The following is a 9,954-nucleotide window of genomic DNA, read 5'->3' as shown; positions in this document are numbered from 1 at the left end:
AGGTACAAAATAAGTACCTGTATATAATATGTAAACCATTTTCATTATATCAAATCCCATCTCCTTTCCCTTTTCCTGTGTATGATATGTAAACCGCTTTGTAACCACAGAAAGGCTGTATATCAAATCCCATCCCCTTATCTGAGGGGGCCCATTCTAAACATTTTGGTTCTAGACAGGTGCGTAGATTGCCTGTGCCTTAATCCTCCATGCTAGTAAGCAGTTTGCTTACAAAATGGAACTGTAGTTCAGTTCCCATCACACACATCTAAATCTTCCAAGTATCCCACATTGGGCAGAAGTGTCCTGCTTCAGAAGTCTATATCCTGCACAAGAGTAGGAAACCCACACTATTTATTTATTACATTTGTACCTGCACTTTCCCACACACTGCAGGCTCAATGCGGCTTACATAGTAAATTACAATTATTTTTTATTTATATTTGTTACATTTGTACCCCGCGCTTTCCCACTCATGGCAGGCTCAATGCGGTGGGCAATGGAGGGTTAAGTGACTTGCCCAGAGTCACAAGGAGCTGCCTGTGCCGGGAATCGAACTCAGTTCCTCAGTTCCCCAGGACCAAAGTCCACCATCCTAACCACTAGGCCACTCCTCCACTCCAATCACAAAGTTTTTTTTTTTAAAGAGAATATATGAACTATAGTAGGTGTAGTGAGAGTGGGGTATTAAGGAATAAGTGAATTGAGCGTGTCAGGGCAAACAAGGTAGGAAAAGCAAAAGGGGATTGGGAGGGTTAAGAGATGGAGATATGATTTTCTGACTGGAGAGGAAAGATAAAGGTAAAGGATGGGTAAAAAAAGATAAGGGAAAAAGAGATTAGGAAATGTAGTCAGGGATTTGCACTATGCATCTGACCACAGAAATACAAAGGAAATGGTGTTGCTATCTGGCAGCATGACAGGAAGAATGGCTAGGTACCACTCTCCCACCCAAACACAACATGTTTTGAGTTTACCCAACACATTGTATATGTTTAGTTTACATTTTGAAATGCCGCTCTTCAAAGTCAGTGAGGATACATCAGGGCAGTTTACAACAAATACAATGCTATAAATACAAAATGAAAGAAAGGAATTTGCTGTCAACCAAAAATAAAACAAGAACATCTACGGTAGTGTGCTTCAAGTTCCATGGTCTCAAGCAAACCTCAAAGTCCCTAGCTTTCCCCAAACGTCAAAATAAATGGGTCTTTAGTGTTGATCTGAAGGAGGAATGATTCGGTTCATCCCTTAGGTGTCTTGAGAGTGGATTAAATCTAATGGGCCATAGGCTATCCGCCTTGTATCCAACAGGTGAAAGGACGGAGGAAGAAGCATTGGGAATGTGTCGGATGAGATGTAGGGTAAGGTAGGAGTAGGCCAGATAATTAGGTATGTTCCTATTTTTTTTTCATGTACACATGGTTTCAAAGGTCCCTGCTGCCTTCAGTTACCTAAGTGCCCCCCCCCCCCAAACTATACTTCTGACTACAGTTCTGCAACTGATGAGCATGATATTGGGGTCCTCTCACCCCAATACTTCCACAGTGGCCCAATTAGACAAGCCATCACTCGGGCCATGGCCTTGACATGGCAGAAACAGCCATTGTGTTGCCCAACCTCATCATGGCCAAACACTCCTGCCTCTATCCCCAAGACAAAGTTCTGCCAATGGGGTCAAAATAGTGCTTGCTTGTGCTCACAGACACCTGCTACTACTGCACTGATGGAAGTGGAGGAGCTAGCCTTACGACCTACTCTTACAAAATATTCTTAGGGGAAAGTATGTTACAGGTTTTTCATCTCTGAATAATACTTTCTTTGTTATATTTCAAATCAATAACTCAAGACAGTGATTTATATGATTTTGTGCACGTCTCTTAACCTTTCATTGCCTCAGATACAAAGTTGGATTGTACGTCCTCTGGGGACAAGGAAATATGGAATGTTAAAATATTGTCTGCAGAATTTTCCCTGAGGGGAATAGATGAGGGATAAGGACACTTTGAGGTGTATTTTCAAAGCACTTAGCCTTACAAAGTTCCATAGGTTACTATGGAACTTTGTAAGGCTAAGTGCTTTGAAAATGAGCCCCAATTTGTATTGTTGTTCAAATATTTTTACTGCTCCAATTGCCTACTGCTCATGTTTGATCTATTCTTACTGTACACCGGCTTGAGTGAATTCCTTAAAAAAGGTGGTAAATAAATCCTAACTAATAAATAGTAATAATAAATAATATAAGAGAAGACCACCATGATGAGCTGTCATGCTGGGGTAAGCCCCATGACTATGCTTTGCATTCTTTTGCTTTGCTTTTTCTCTCTCCTTGTTGACATCAGCCCAAAGGTCCTTTGAGGGAGGGGAGGGGGTTCTACAGAAATGCATCCTGAGATACATCTGAACATCACTGGAGTCTTTCCTACTGGTGGCACTTGATGGAATTAGTTGATTTTCAGACATCTTATCTCTTTTTGCATACAGGACTGATAAAAAATGGCATAGATATAGGACTTTGCTAGACAGAGAGAAATACAATTGTTCTAACCTTGAAGACTAGGGAAAATATCTCAAGAACATCTCTGCTAGAGACCTGAATGTTCTCATCCTACGAGCATGGGGACAAATAAGTTATACATAGAGCTATGAAAAAAAGCAACAAACAGAGACAATGACTGCGCATTTTCTAACACGGGGGCAGGGTCATCCTCTGCCCCCTTACACTTTACCAAAATGGCATGGGAGGAATCAGATACAAGCAAAAGAAGAGCAGCAGAAAAGACAAACTTTTATTGAAAATAGGTATAAAAAGGCGGTTTACAAGTATGTCCAGACTTTTTTCAAACAATTGTCTACTCGGTCTAACATGTTTCAGTACGAAACCACCTGCACCAGAAGTAGGAGTGGAGGAGTAGCCTAATCATTAGCACAGTTAGTTGAGAACTACGGGAACCAGGTTCAGTTCCCACTGCAGCATCTTGTGATCCCAGGCAAGTCACTTAACCCTCCATTGCTCCAGGTACAAAACTTAAGGACCCCTTTACTAGGCTGTGTTAGGCACTAACGCCTAATTCAGCTTAAAATGGTGTACTGTAAGATGCACTCAGGTGTCCAGCAGTAAGTGCTCAAGTAACATTTTTTAATGGCCATGTGCTAATGGCAATTAGTAACATTCTACAATATTTTTTAATTGTATGAATATATATGTACCACAACGTGATCTACAGTCTATGTCAAAGAAGCAGTTGTTTCAACGTGTCGTTTTGCAGAAACACAGAATCAAACTTTTTCAATAGATAGAGGAAACTTATGGAACTTTTTGCCAGGTTATCTAAGACTTTGTGCCGATTATAAACAATTTTGTGAAAGCTTTTACTGATGGATAGGGTTGAGCTTGATTCTTTGGCAGTTTCCCATGCTTTTTGCTCTGTTTATATTGATTGAGATTTATGATTTTATGTGACTGTTTTGATGGTTGAGTTTGTTTGATATTGTGAATATTTTGTATTGTAACCCGCTTTGATTTTAAAGTGGGATATAAATTAATGAAAATAAATAAATAAAAAATTAGTGCCTGGCCATTTCATTATTACGTAAGGGTTTGCTGAGGACACGTTTCGCTGCAGCTTAGTAAAAGGACTCCTTAAACTGTGAACCCAGTAGGGACAGAAAGTGCCTGCATGTAATATGTAACCTACACAAAGGCTGTATATAAAGAATGAAATACATAAATACAAAATTCTAGCTTAGTTATCAAGTTGGATACCATCCCCTGGATTCTATATATTGTGGCTAGTGGTCTGTGCTGAAATCCAAGCGTATTCTATAACAAAGAGTGGAGCTTAATTGGCAAGCTAATCAGTGTTGATCACAGCACAACTATGGAATGGGCTCCCAAAAGCTGTGAAAACAATCTACGACCACTTGAACTTCAGGAAATCACTAAAAACCTACCTCTTCAAAAAGGCCTACGCCAACGACCCCACGTAACCCTCTTCACCTACCAACACAGCATGACTATGATTGAACAGGACATCACGCAATCTTCATCCATTCCGACCCTCCACTTATACCTCATACAATCACTATACAACTTTGTATTTGTTATCCACCGACTGGGCAAACGCCTTTGACGGTACTATGTAAGCCACATTGAGCCTGCAAATAGGTGGGAAAATGTGGGGTACAAATGTGGTTAGCTTGGCAGAATTTAAAAGGGGGTTGGACGGTTTCCTAAAGGACAAGTCCACAGACTGCTACTAAATGGACTTGGGAAAAATCCACAATTTCGGGAATAACTTGTATAAAATGTTTGTATGTTTGGGTAGCTTGCCAGGTACCCCTGACCTGGATTGGCCGCTGTCGGGGACAGGATGCTGGGCTCGATGGACCTTTGGTCTTTTCCCAGTATGGCATTACTTATGTACTAATAAAATAAATAAATAAACATTAATAAGCACTAATTGGCAACAATTAGAATTTACATGCACAACTCGTTAAGTGTGTTCTACAACACAAGGCACCTAAGTTCTAATGCACACATCCGAAAAGGGGCGTAGGTATGAGCGGGGTAATGGGCATTTTGTGGGCGTTCCAAAATTTATGCGCACTCATAGAATATGGCCCTCTGCGCCTACATCTATGCACCGGTATTTATGCCAAGTAAAACGTGGCCTAAATTAGTTTACTCCTGGGAGACTCCCCAGTGATAACTCCAGATTGATCTGGAATATTCTGTCAAATGCTGAATCTCAAGAAGCTCTTAAAATTGCAATATCACTAGATGCAAAGAAGGTGTTTGACAGAATAGAATGGGACTACCTTTTTTACACACTTAGGATTGGCCACTGTTGGAAACAGGATGCTGGGCTTGATGGACCTTTGGTGTGTCCCAATCTGGCAATACTTTCGTACTTATGTAGGTGGTTGGTGTCAGTGATACTATATTCATTTGTTCATTTCATTGCTTAGATCTTTGTGATTTATAGTTTAATTTTACAGGTACTGGGTGAGGGCCTGTCCCTATGTTATGGTATAAGCCAATCATCAGAATTAAATGTGTAGCATGATGTTGTGTTGGATCAGATACATATATATGTATTTGTGCAGCTTTTAAAAATACACTGCAGCAGAACTGGCTTTCATTCCAAAAGCCTTCTTCCCTCTCCCTTTGGGGAATCTCACTCCTTAAACAAAAGACTTAAGACTGCTTTAAAGTTTTAAATTGACTCTATTCCTCTGATCAACACAACAAAGATTGGACCTAACCAGTAGAGGCAAGGAGACAAGCAGGTGGGAAAGGTGTGAATACCCCATTGAAGACAAAGACTTCAGAGGGGAAACCATAAACAGGACATTTGCTTGTCAAAGGTATACCTGCCCCTCCCATCAGCTTTCAGACATGTGCAGAAAGGAAGGACTTGTAAGGTGTATCTGCTCCAGAGACTGAGCAGGAAGCCCTATACATCAAAAGACCATTTGCCAGCAAAATCCAGACAGCAAGTCTCGTGATGTCATAAGACATGAGACCAAGACTCAGGGGTCGTGTGCAGACATGAGACCAAGATACCACAATGATTTGCAAATGCCCAAGGGTAGTGTGGAAACCAGGACAAAGATCCACATGGCATATCCTCCTGCAGCTTGCAAGGTATAAAAGGACAAGCTGTTTCCCCAAGAGACTCGCTCTCTTCTCTCTTCAAGACTCTCCCTCCAGGAGATTCTCTCTTCAGCACCAATCCAGATGCCTTGCTCCTGATCTGCAGTTCACCTGCCTCATGGCTCTTCAATGGACCACAAAATGCTTTGCAACAGACTGCTTTGTAAGTTATAACTTTTGATCTAGACCTGCTACTCTACTTTACCTTACTTAAGCACAGATTATCTGTAAAGATCTCTTAAAACCTACCTCTCGTGTGCAATTGTATATTAAATCAACCTTTTTGAAGCTAAACATACGGTCTCCTTGTGTTCTGAGTATATGGTATCTTTTATATATACTTAATTTATTTAATTTATTGCAATTATCACCTTTGGTGATTGGTGGAGAAATTAATATCCTAAAACTTATAAATACAGCACCTGCTCTTAAATTATAAACAGTAGCGAGTGCTCTCTAGAGCTCTTTTCCCCAAATAAATCATTTCTTGTAACACCTAGTGGGCTCAAAATCTAAGTTGTACATTTTACTACTGTTGTACCTGGGGCAACAGAGGATTAAATGACTTTCTCAGGGTCACACGGAGCTGCAGAGGGAATTCAACCTGGTTCCCCAGGATCTGAACCCACTATGGTCAGGCAGTCCCCCCTGGCAGCAACCCGCTGCACTAACCATTAGGCCGCTCCTCCACTCCATGTGATTAAACTTTTATATGACAATCCCCTTAGCTTCAATATTGATCAATGGAAACCTCTCTAAACAATTCCCTCTAAAAAGAGGAACTAAACAAAGATGCCCCCTCTCCCATCTTCTTTTCAATAATCACACTTTTAAATTAGCCATATATGCAGATGGCATCTTAATGTATATATCAGTTTAATTTCCTGTCCTCAATCCCAAAATGCACTGATGCCTTTTCCCTTCTGTCAGGTTACAAAATCAGTTGGTCAAAGTCAGCAGCTATGCCCCTCTCTCGATACACCATGAAGAACCATATTGCTGAATTTCTTTTTAAATGGGAACTAGAAAAAACTAAAGTATTTAGGCTTATGGTACAGCAGTAACCCTTCAAAACTATACAAATTAATCTGGAACACATTCTTAAAATGGTTAGAGACAAAACTGATCATTGGTCCTCATTATTCCTTAGCTGGTGGGGAAGAATAGAATCATTAAAAATGTTTCTAGCTCTGACCCCAATTTACCTCCTGCAACATTTTTACAGGAAACTAGATAGTCTCCTTAACAAATGTATCTTGAATAGCTGTTAGTAAACTTTCAAAATGTAATGGGAGCATAAACTTCCCAGACTTTAAATCATATAATTTGGCTTTTCAGGCCTCTTAAACAATCAAATGGTTTGATCTGTCCAACTCCCCTGAACAACCTAGGTGGCTTCTATTTGAGAAAGAATTGATTCACCCCTTCCGACTCCATCTTGTTCCGACGGTGAATAAATTCCCACACTGGCCATCCTACTTCAATATCAAATCCTGCTCTAAAATATTAAAAGATCTTCTACTTCACCTAAGATATGATGATAAATACCCAACTGACTTATCACTATGGTATAACACTACATTAAAAAAACCAAAATCATCCTTTTCTCAACTGGCACAAATGGAAGCAGGCTGGTCTGTGGTCTCTATCAGTAGCGTAGCCAGAGTTTAATTTTTAGATGGGCCTGGAGGTGGACTGCGTGGGCACAGGCCTTGCATTTCCTCTCCACCCGCTACCACCCCCCCCTGCCCGCCGCCGCATTTTCTCTCCACCTGCTGCCCCCTCCCCCCGACAGCCCCCTACACATGGTCAGTTCTGGTCATTTTACCTGACCTGAAGCGCTGTTCTCCCTCCAGCACCGGCGATTCCCATAGCCAGCCTTCTGCCAGCGCACGTCGTCAGAGCCTCTTCTCAGATGCGTCCCGCCTACTCTGCAACTTCCTGTTTTCTGCAAAGGTGGGACGCAGGAAGTTGCAGAGTAGGCAGGACGTGCCTGAGAAGAGGCCCCGACAATACGCGCTGGCAGAAGGCTGGCTATGGGAATCGCCGGTGCTGGAGGGAGAACGGCGCTTCAGAGCAGTAAAAGTGAGCAGACCACGCAGATGGGGAGAGCGGGCAGAAGAGGCTGGGCGGGCCTGGAGCAAAAGCGGCTGGGCCTGGGCCTATCCAGGCCCACCCATGGCTACTCCCCTGGTCTCTATCACAACTTATTCACCAAGGCACTAAGTTAGAAATAGCTCCCAGATAACCTGAGAACTGACACAAAAAAAAGAACTTACAAAAGCAAATTGGTGAAACAAGTCTTAATTAATTTATTGTTTCAAAATACACTCTTGCAAGAATGGGTGTCTCTGAAAGCAAGCAGGCACACCCATTCCTTAATTATTATTGTTTACATACTCTTTTTCTCTGGTAACTTAGGTTTCTGCCCCTAAGTTTTCATTGGATATTGATTTAATATCTACAACCTATTACATTACTTCCAAGCATCACATTTAAACCACCCATTTTCTTCTGTTCCGTTTATATCTTGCAGGTGTCTAATCATGGCCTCATGCCTGGCTACATTTTTATCTCAGTTCTAAGGCCTTTCTTTTATGTCCTTGAAACTTTCATGCATCTCTGCCTCAGCAATTTGGGCTTCTTTCTCCCCCTCTTTCCTCCTGGTCTTACATTCCTTCTTAACTAGCACATGTCTCTTTGAACTAACACAGTTCCTAATTGCAAAGCCATAATGTGGTGATCTCTATTAGAATGGGCCTACAATATTAGCACACACTAACACAAATATAGTTATACCTCTATCCCCAAAGATTTCCTTTCTACAATGGCATAAGCTATGTATGTTACTTTTGCAATTCTATTAAGTGAAAAAGCAATATATTTACACATTTCTCACACACTCTAATTCCATTTGAAACATTACAAGTACTCTATAATTTACCACAAAATGAACAATCTAACTGGTCTCACATTACAAACCTTATTAATAATACTATAGATATGGAGAAATATGACCCTCATTTATCAAAGTTTTCAACCTGGCATCAGTCTCTGTTATATTCAACAAAAACTGCTTCTAGGATTTACAATTCTGTTCAACAATCGAATCCCAATCTCTGCAGATCTTTGCAATCCAATTAGGAAACAGAAATGAATCATCCCTGTGATCTTATTGATCCCTGTGATCATCCCACCATGTCAGTGTCCATCACAGAATCCTCATATTACATTGCTCACAAAGCCTATTGGACTCCCATCAAAATAGTGAAACTCTCATTTAAAAACCACACCTCCTCTACATGCTGGTCTTGTGCCCAAGAACCTGGAGACTTACGTAATCTTTTATTCTAATGCCCCAATGCTCAATTATTTTGGACTGCAGTATGGGATACAATAACATCAGTCATTCCAGTGGTGAAACCTACTCATATGTCATACAGCATTGTCATTCTACATTCATCATGTCCTGACCTCATTCTCCAAGGATGTTTCTTCAAATTGTTAACATTATGCTAGCAGTAGCTTCTCATATGATCATCTTACACTGGAAGGACCACTGTAAGCTAAATGTTACAGAATGGTGGTCTTACCTATGTAAACAGTGGTCTTACCTATGTGCCATTAAAAAATATAAGACAGCAAATTCCATACGTTTTCATAAGTTCCTCCATATCCAGAAAGTCTGGCTCCCTTTGGACAATTTCTGTGATACTATAAGCTCATGAATACTGGCTGCATATTTGTACTTAATTCCAAGGTTACTATTTGTGTACACAGTGATAACGGGTTACATTTTATATTGTTACCTTTTCTTAATGTTTCTGTATACATATATTGTAAAGATTACCAGGAGGAGTAATATTTTTTGTAAGATTAAATATGTTTGAAAAGTATGAATAAAATAAATAAATAAATATATTAACCTATCAAGAAACAGGATACCCTCACTTAAATTTGCTGTATTCTATAGAACAGTGTAGAAATATGAGCACAAAATACAGTTTATTACTGCTGTTTCTCTATCAGCTACAATAATTTTTAAGCTGTTTCAGTGATATTGAATTTGATTTCATGATATATATGTAGATATATATATATAGGAAATCATTGAAAACAGTATTGTTTATATATATATATATATACTTATATATATTGTTTATATATAGTATTGTGTTTATATATATATAGAGAGAGAGAGCGAGAGAGAGGAAATAATTGAAAACAGTATTGTTTAAGAAGGCCTATTCCCCAGGTTCAACATAATCTGAAGACATACTTCTTCAACAAGGCCT

Source organism: Microcaecilia unicolor, chromosome 6 (assembly GCF_901765095.1).
Source record: "Microcaecilia unicolor chromosome 6, aMicUni1.1, whole genome shotgun sequence".
In the NCBI taxonomy this organism is placed as follows: domain Eukaryota; kingdom Metazoa; phylum Chordata; class Amphibia; order Gymnophiona; family Siphonopidae; genus Microcaecilia; species Microcaecilia unicolor.
This window is presented reverse-complemented; position numbering follows the sequence as displayed.